The following is a 9,014-nucleotide window of genomic DNA, read 5'->3' on the forward strand; positions in this document are numbered from 1 at the left end:
GGCAACGACATTGTCACATATCATCACATTAGCAGAGAGCAGGTTCCTAGGGGATGGGACGGAAGACAGACCAGCTTCAAGAGGACAAGTGCCACCCTTATGTAAGGCAGCTAATGGATGAGGGAGCCACACAGCCCCTGGAGGTGGAGAAGAGCTCTGGGAGCCCAAGGACACTGACAGAGAGAAGGGGGCCCCCCCGATAGTGAGCACATTGTTTGGAACAATGAATAGTGAGCTTCAAATTGTTATTTATTCTGGTCCTGAAAATGCCATCGCCGTGTACCCTCCAAGCAAATGCCACCTTGAAAGATTTCTTCTTCCTGGGAGTCTTGGGTAGAGCCTGTAGGCTTTATGTTATAAACAAGATAATCAAATTGATGTATAAATCCCATGATTTGAGTCCAGGTACAAGTGCTATGTTTGAATGACAAGTGTGAGAGAGGTTCTCAGAGATGCAATTGGAAAGCATTGATGGGTTATGTGTGCATATGTGGTCCAGGCATAAATGCCTGGCTGCTCTTGATAAAAGCCATAACTATACCCAGTTTATAGCTCCACCAAAAACAACTCATTGGCCCTCTTCCTGGGCCTGCCTGGTGAAAAAAGACATACTCTGGTCAGAGCCACTACTGTTAATATTGCTATAACCCTCTTAGAATGGGTGCTATTCCTATCCACGCAGATCCCTTTAACCCTAGGGACAGCCATCCCCAGCTGCTGTGTGATGGCCAGATATCCAGTCCCAGCCCCCAGCTCTGCAGAATTGCCTTTGGTGGAGCAGGAGCATTGCTAACTCTGAGACCACCTCTCCCAACACCTCCAGGTACTCAACCCAGAGCATAACCATGGTGGGGTGTGTGTGTGTGTGTGTGGTATGCTTTGTATGTAATTTGTGCTTCAAAGCTTCTGTTAGGGATCAGACATGAAGCGAGTGTCCAGAGCAGAACATATTCCTACTTAGCTTTCCCCCTGCTTCATCCTGATTCCCTCACTCACCTTTCCCCAAGAGCATGCCTCCAAAAATGTGTGTATTTATATACACAATGGAATGTTATTCATCCATGAGAAGGAAAGAGATCTTGCCATTTGTGATGACATGGATAGACCTTGAGGCATTATGCTAAATGAAACCAGCTAGATAAAGACAAATATGGTACGTTCTCCCAATATGTGGAATCTAAAAAGCTGAACTCCTAAAAACATAGAGTAGAATGGTGGTTACCAAGGCCTGGGGGTGAGGGAAAGGGGGATGTTGGTCAAAGGGCACAACCCTCTAATGAAAAGATGACTAAGTTGCAAGGATCGGATGCCCAGCGTTGTGATCATAGGTAACAATACTGTACTACATACATGAAAGTTGCTGAGAGAGTAGATGCTAAATGTTCTCACGACAAAAAGGAAATGGTAATTATGTGCCTAGGTGGAGGTGTTAGCTAACCCTGCCGTGGTGATTAGATTGCAATTGTACGTGTATCAAATCAACACGTGTACATCTTCACGTGACACAGTGCCACATGTCCGTTCCATCCCAGCATCTGCTTCTTAGGAGCACCCCGGAAGGCATCCCTCTGCTGCTCCCACGGAGGAGGCTGTCCTGGAGCCCTGGTCTGGGTGACACCCAAACCTCTCCACCGAGGCCCCAGGAGGAAGCGGGCTCCCCTTTAGTCCTGCTGAGGCCCGTGTTCTCTGTTGGACAAAGAGTCCGCTCCTGTGTTCCCCTTCAGAAATAGGAAACGAGGTTTGAACCCAATTAAACCCCAGCGACTCCTCCTGCTCCTGAGTCCGGGAGAGTCGCAGGAAAACGTGGGATTCTCCAGTCTGCGTGAACGGAGGCCAAGCTGAGCCCAAATCATTTGCTCCCGGCACTAAACTGTCCTGCCATCTCTTCGAGCCCCTCTCTCCCCAGTGGCAGCTGGGATGGAGTGGTGAGCTGCTCCTTTCCATTAGCAGCCCTCCGCCCCCCCGCCCCCCCCCCCCCCCCCAACTATTCTCCTGTGAACCTGGTGATGAAAAACAGACTCGGGCAGAAAACTGGGAAGGGGGTGCTGGCCAACATCAGATGTGTATTTATTGAGGTTCAAGGAGCTCAGGAAGTAACACTCCTTGCTTCTACTCTCAAGTTTAGAAGAAAGAAGATTTCAAAGCAGATAAATAAAGATCAAACTATCACAGTAGTTAATAAATTGCATAGAAAATAAGGCCTTCTGCCCTGCCGGTGTGGCTCAGTGGTTGAGCGTTCATTCGTGAACCAGAAGGTCAGGGTTTGATTTGGGGTCAGTCAGGGCACATGCGGGGGTTGTGGGCTCGATCCTCAGCAGGCGGGTATGTAGGAGGCAGCCAATCAATGATTTTCTCTCATCACTGATGTTTCTATCTCCCTCTCCCTCTCCCTTCCTCCCTGAAATCAATAAAAATATATTTTAAAAAAGAAAATAAAAGAAGGCCTCCCTCAAAAAGGGCTGCTAGTACTTCAGTCCTGAACTATATGACTTACCGACCCAGAAAGGGGTACGGTGGGGGCAACCTCAGGCTTCGTGAAGTTTCCTGCTCAGGGGAGAGCAGAAAAGAATGCCCTGTGTCTACGGGCATGCAGGTCTGAAAGTGAGAAGGCAACGGCTGAGCAACGTTTCTTCACCCAAATACATTAATGAAAGAAATCACTGCTCCAGAGAGGGAGGGCTGGGGACAGTGCTTGATTCTTGGCGATCGCTACCAAATTTCCATGGGGGGTGGGGGAGGGTTAAAATCATGGGGAGATACAACGAGCATTTAGTGGCAAGAGTGAGAGATGCTAAACATTCTATATCATGAAGGACAGTGCCGTATGACCAAGGACCAAAGGCCATTCCACCCAAAATGCCAATGGCACCCCCGTGGGAAACAGAAGTTCGTCTGTGTGGAAACCCCAGCAGAGAGCTCGGAGCTGCCTGCACCTCCGTGCACACACTCTACGGATCACCTACAGATGACAAAGCACAACATTCCCAGCATTGGATGCCATTGGGGAGGGGCAATGCCAGTTTCACAACCTTGGGGAAACCCAGGAGACACAGACCCGGTGGAGCCAGACATTGATCCTGCACTTTGTGGGGCTCCCAGTTCCAGAGTCAGCACAAAAGTGAGGCGGCCTGCGCCTTTGCTGAGAGAAGCACAGCACAGAGGGCCAGCGTGGCCAGCGGCGGGCACTTCTGCTGAAGGCTGCAGTCAGCCCCCGGGGAGTCCTCGCCTCCCTTTCTTCCTTCCCTTTCCTTGAGAACTGTGGTTCCTCTCTGGGAGGTTAATTGCTTGCCTGTCATTGTGTCCAGCAGTCTCTCTGTCAGCTCCCTCTGCTTAAGGACCAAAGGTGTCAGAGGGAGAATTTCTGCTAATGCTGCTCACACACCCACCCCGTTGCTCCTTGTCTGCCTTCAAAACAGGCTGGTGTTCCCTTGGCATTGCCCTTCCGAGGGCTTGGGCCGCAAGCAAGCATGCCCAGATGGTTGCTCAGGCCTCTATGTCTGCAGGCGTTGCTGTGTCTGGCCACATTAATGGGATTATAAATATGTCTAGTGGGAGTCTGAAGTTTAGAATTGATGAGTGTGATTGGCAAACTACTCAAATAACATGTTTATTATTGAGACCGTGAGAGAGACACAATGACATACAGAGAGAGCTCACGCATCTCATTTGCACCTTCATTTCCTGATCTTATCTACTTTTATTTTATGCCACATGAAAAATGGATGGCAGCTGCTTGCTATATTGGATGAGGTTTCTCTGCAAGGATTCTTCCCCCACCTGCTTTTTCAATGAGAGTAGCAGGCTCCTCAGAGCCAGTCCAGCCTCAAAGAAAACCAGCACTCAGGGCCCAGGGAGAAATGGAGGGGCCACCTTCCATGGACATGAGACACGGCCGTCATGAACTCAGCCCGCAGGCCTAGGAGAGCTCACAGACCCAGCCTCTTCCCTCATCTCAGGGACTGAATGAGACATCAGCAAATAAAAGTTTGTAGATGAAAAGAATTATGGGAAACTTGGTTTCATATGTATTTACATGGCTCATTTAGAGAGCCTTTCAGAAATGGTCTCTATGCCTGGCCCTTGAGTTGCATAATATCCACATTTCATAATATCAGACGCTCAGTCTTCTCCTGGAAATTTTAGCCAAACATTTTAAGATGACTTGCTACTCAAGATAAGATTGTGTAAATATTTCATTAAAAAGCCTAGGAGTAAGCACAGTGACAGCCAGCTACTCTGACCATTTAAGATGTTCCTGGCAGTATTCTGAGCTCTTTAGAGAAATGGATTCACTTCATCCTCACAGGAGTGTGTCCATCCTGAAGCTGAGCAAACTGAGGCAACTGGGCCGATTAGTAACGTGCAAATAAGTGGCAGACAGAGCACAGATTCCAACTCAGGCCGACTGGCTCTGGGCCCTGACACAGCAGGACGCTAGTAATTCTAATGTTTATGTTCATCAAGTTTCTATTATGAACAAGCTTAGCATGTCAATAGAATCAAACAGGTTAGGATCCTTCTAAAGTATCTAGTCCAATTGTTTCTACCTCAGATTCCTACATACATGGGCAAGTAACATCTATATATAAATCCAGCAAGGTGCAGGGGGTCCTGTGAGTGGTGGGGCATGAGAGCAACCCAACATTGTTTTCTTTCTTTCTTTTTAAATGCTTTAAAAATGTCCTCAGGCTAAATTCTGCCAGCTGGCTGCCAATCTGGGAGCCCTGGTCCTGGTCCAAAATTTTACAGACAGTGAAACTGTAACGCAGAGAGGGAACGTGGTTTACACAAGGTCACATGTAAACAGTGACAGAAGCAAAGCTGGAATTCAAGGCTCATGGTCCAACACTCTTTTGCCTATCCCACACCAAAACCCTCCACCTTCTACTTCCCATGCCCCCCATCCAGGTACCCACCTTTCTTATGCACAAGATATAAAGCTTTTATTCTATTTGCCAAGTTAATAGAGCTGAGATACACACTACTCACAAGCATCGAAGCTTTTGTGCAATATAAACAGACTCGGGGTAACGTGTTCCCTTTCGCTCCTCTCCCACACACGCAGACTCTGTGTCAGTCCTAGCATGGTGAGCAGAAGGCAACTCGAACTTGGGCATCCTGGCCACCTGGAGAACACCGTCCAATACACGCAAGGAGATGCACTTAACTTTTCCTTCTTCCTTCTCTTTTCTCGCTGATCCTCCAATGGGAATAAAGACTGAATTGTTACTCATGAGGTATCACCGAGGAAAGAATGGAAGACTTGGAGTCAGCTGGGAGGACTGGCTTCTCTTACAGCCTCCCTGAGTCTCAGTTAAGTTAGTTTCAGTGATGTGAGGATTAAATGGGTTAATAAAAAATAAAGAACTGAAATATGGCACATTTTCAAGGTCCCGACTCTCTCTGTCTGAGAGGACATACACACACACACACACACACACACACACACAACCTCTTATATATTCATAACTACAAAACACAATACATGTGTTTGGGAAGTTACATTTTTATAACAATAGCGCTGCCATTACTCAATTGCTCCTTTTTAGAACCAACTCATCCCAGAGAACATTAAGGGCTTAGCAAATTCAGTGTAACTTTGACAGCAGCAAACCTTCATTTTCTGAGTGTGAATTGATTTGATCTTTGATAACAGCCAAAAGTCTCTCAGAGCTCTGGAGGATAAATTGGGAAACAAGCCTGGTACACAAGCTTTAGATATGAGGAGGCCGGGTGACATAATAAAAAGGGCTCAAGATTCTGTGTCAGAAGATCCAGGCTGATTCTCTACTTTAGGTGAGTCCATAGCTGTTCTCAGCCTCAGTTTCCTCATCTGTAAAATGGGAATAACAATTGCTTCATGGAATCTCTATGAAGATCAGGAGATACTATGTGCACAAGTGTTCTCTCTGGGCCGTAAAGTCTAAATGTCAAGTTTTTAAAAGGTTTTTTCTTTTTCTTTTTTTTTTAGTAAAAGATGTGGGGTGGTAAGTAAATTAAATCTGAAGGCAGTTCCTATAATGGAACTTAAAAGTCCATTGTAATGGGAGCAAAAATAGTATCACTGTAGAGCTCCCCAGGAGACAGCTGCAGATGGCCAATCTCATCTCTGTACATTTCATTCATTCCGTCAGTCAGCCAACAGATGTTCTCTGAGTGCCAAGAAAGACCAAACCGTTAGACGCAGGGAATTCCAAGTCTAGAAGTTCACAATGGAATGTGACTGGGCATCTAGCACTTACTTTTGATTTATCTAATCACCTTAGCGTTAGATCTGATGTGAGCAATGACAGGGCAGAGCAACTTTAGAAGCTTCCTGAGGCTTCCAGGTGCCTACAAAATGCTTTGAAGAATAAAAGATGCTTCCATATGTGTTCCAAAGAGAGAATAACCAGTGTGTCCATGAGGCAGAACCAGGAAGACGGTGAAATAAAGGGCACAAGGGGAAAGTTCCAGAAAGAAAGCGAGGGCAGGACTAGGTTGGAGTGCTCCTCTCCTCCCCCCATAGCTCGGCAACATCCCCCTTATCAAACACCACTCACCTCCTATTTTCCGTCTGTTCTCTGGTGCTACAGCCCAGACGGGAGGAGCTGTACCATGTAGAGAAGCCACCACGTTTCCCTCCTTCCCTTGGACCCGGTTTGATTTTATGTCAGATTTTTCTGCATCACAGACCGTGATTTGCTGCAGCCTGGAGGAAGACAACCTGTCTGACCTCAGTCACGTCCGTTTCCCTCCCTGGCTCCATTTTCTCGTTTATAAAATCAAGGACGTCAGCCAATGACCATCAAGGTTCATTTCAGCATTAAGATCCGGTGGTCCTCTGCCAGACAGGGTAGCAGCCCAGTGACCTAAAGGAGTTAATTCATCTTGCACAGTATTTCTAACCTTGCATCAGCCTAGGTGAGGCAGAACATAAGGAGACGAGAAGGCAAGGCCGCCCATCATTTGCCTTTCATCTGTTTTCTTAATTTTCTTCCTAAGGAAAGTCGCAGCTCCAATCAGCCCTCTAATCAATGGCTGCACTTACTCCTGAGCAAATGAGCTAGATTTATTAAAGGAGTCTTCTCTTCAATGGAAATGGGCTCCCTGCTGGGGCTGCAAATACAGCCTAAGATTGACTGCTCCCAGAATAGGTCAAGATGTAAAGAAAATGAGAGCAGGCAAATAAGTGATGTGGAAGAGGGCACCCAAGGCTTCTTACGACCACTCCACCACCATGCCCATGAATGGGTGGTCACCAGGGGCAGCCTGGACATGTGCGTGTCATTTCTAGGATGACCTTGAGCACAGTAGCCAGTAGTGATTCGCGGGCAAGCACACATATTCTGTCACTTCCCTATACCCCCTAGCACCGTGGTCGGCAAACTGCGGCTCGCAAGCCACATGTGGCTCTTTGGCCCCCTGAGTGTGGCTCTTCCCAAAATACCACGGCCTGGGCGAGTCTATTTTGAAAAAGTGGCGTTAGAAGAAGTTGAAGTTTAAAAAATCTGGCTCTCAAAAGAAATTTCAATCGTTGTACTGTTGATATTTGGCTCTGTTGACTAATGAGTTTGCCGACCACTGCCCTAGCAGAAGAAGCTCACCCAAAACAGACTGCAGGCGACACCCTTCCAAGCAGAGAACTTCACAGAACCCGAAAGTTTAAAGGCTGTCAGACTGGAAAGATCATTTGAGGGTGATGTATAGCCACGGATTGAAGGGGTGTTCTGTGAAAGGACCCTGATATTTCTGAATCATTGATGGCCAGAAGCAGAGGAAATTAATATTTTAACACCGCAAGAAATTATTCATGTTAAATAAAAATTAAATATGTGCATATTCATATTTGGGGGCTGAGAGCTCTTAGTTGATGGGAAGTGGACACTTTCTTAAACGTTTGGTTAGATGGGGATACTTGGGACAGAAAAACTTAATCTGTCCTACAAAATAATGTCAAGCTCTGCCTGCACTGTGGGTATGTTTGTATTTCTGGAAATGTGACTGTTTGATGGGGGCAGGTGTGAGGTTATGATGGGGAAATAGATTTCTTGTTTGTTTCCCCTTGAAACCTCAGAGAGTCTGAGAGGCCTGGACCTCAGAGTAGACTATGGACAAAGACACTCATGTGGGAGACAGCTACCTGACCCTGGTAACGTGATGGAAAGGGAAAGATAGAAATAGAGACAGGGAGAGACACAGAAAGAGGAGAGTCCTGTGCTATAAACAATAGACGCCACGTTTGCTTAGCATCTGTTTTGAAATTTTCTATTCTCGGCTATAATTTCCTTCTGTTACCTCCAAACCTCAGTTTTGTTCAACATGTCAGCCTGAGAGTGAGCAGTCTGGAGAAACAAACCAGTTACAAGATGGTAAGAAGGATCAACACAGCAGCGATCCAGAGAAAAGTAGTTTGTGAAGATGATGAGGTCACCAGGATGGATTTGGGGAGTAGGTAAACATTCCTGGGGTGAACCTCCCTCCAACAACGTGGACAGGGGAACCTGGTAGAAGGCCTGCCTTTTCCGGCAGGTGGGAAAGGGGGCTGCTGCTGCTGCTGAGTAACAGGGAAGGCTGAGGAGACTCTGAGAGCTGGACGTCTCAGGGTCATCTGGATTCTGTAAGAAACTAAGTCCACAGGCAGTCATTCATGACTTGCCCAGGGTCACATAGCCAGTTAGCGACTAACTCAGATGGAGACTTCTTGACACTTAGTCTTGAGTTCCCTGTCGCTAGATTGGACCATACCTCTCCCCACCTTACAAAGCCCAGTCAAGTTTTAAATACCACCCAGAGAGGGAGGGGAGGAAGGACGAGGGCAGAAAGGAGAGGGACATGGAGAAGGACAGGGGAGTCGTCCTGTGTTTAGGAGAATACTTTCTAGCATTATTCTGGTTGCTCGCCTTTCTCTTGACCCCATTCTGCTTTTTGAGACTTGCAGCCTATTGAAGTTGGAAGATCAGTTAATCCCTTCCTTTTTACAGATAAGAGAAGCTGCCCACACAGGCAACGGCATGGTGATTACCCGAGGGGAA

The sequence above is a fragment of the Eptesicus fuscus genome, chromosome 22 (genome assembly GCF_027574615.1).
Source record: "Eptesicus fuscus isolate TK198812 chromosome 22, DD_ASM_mEF_20220401, whole genome shotgun sequence".
In the NCBI taxonomy this organism is placed as follows: Eukaryota; Metazoa; Chordata; class Mammalia; order Chiroptera; family Vespertilionidae; genus Eptesicus; species Eptesicus fuscus.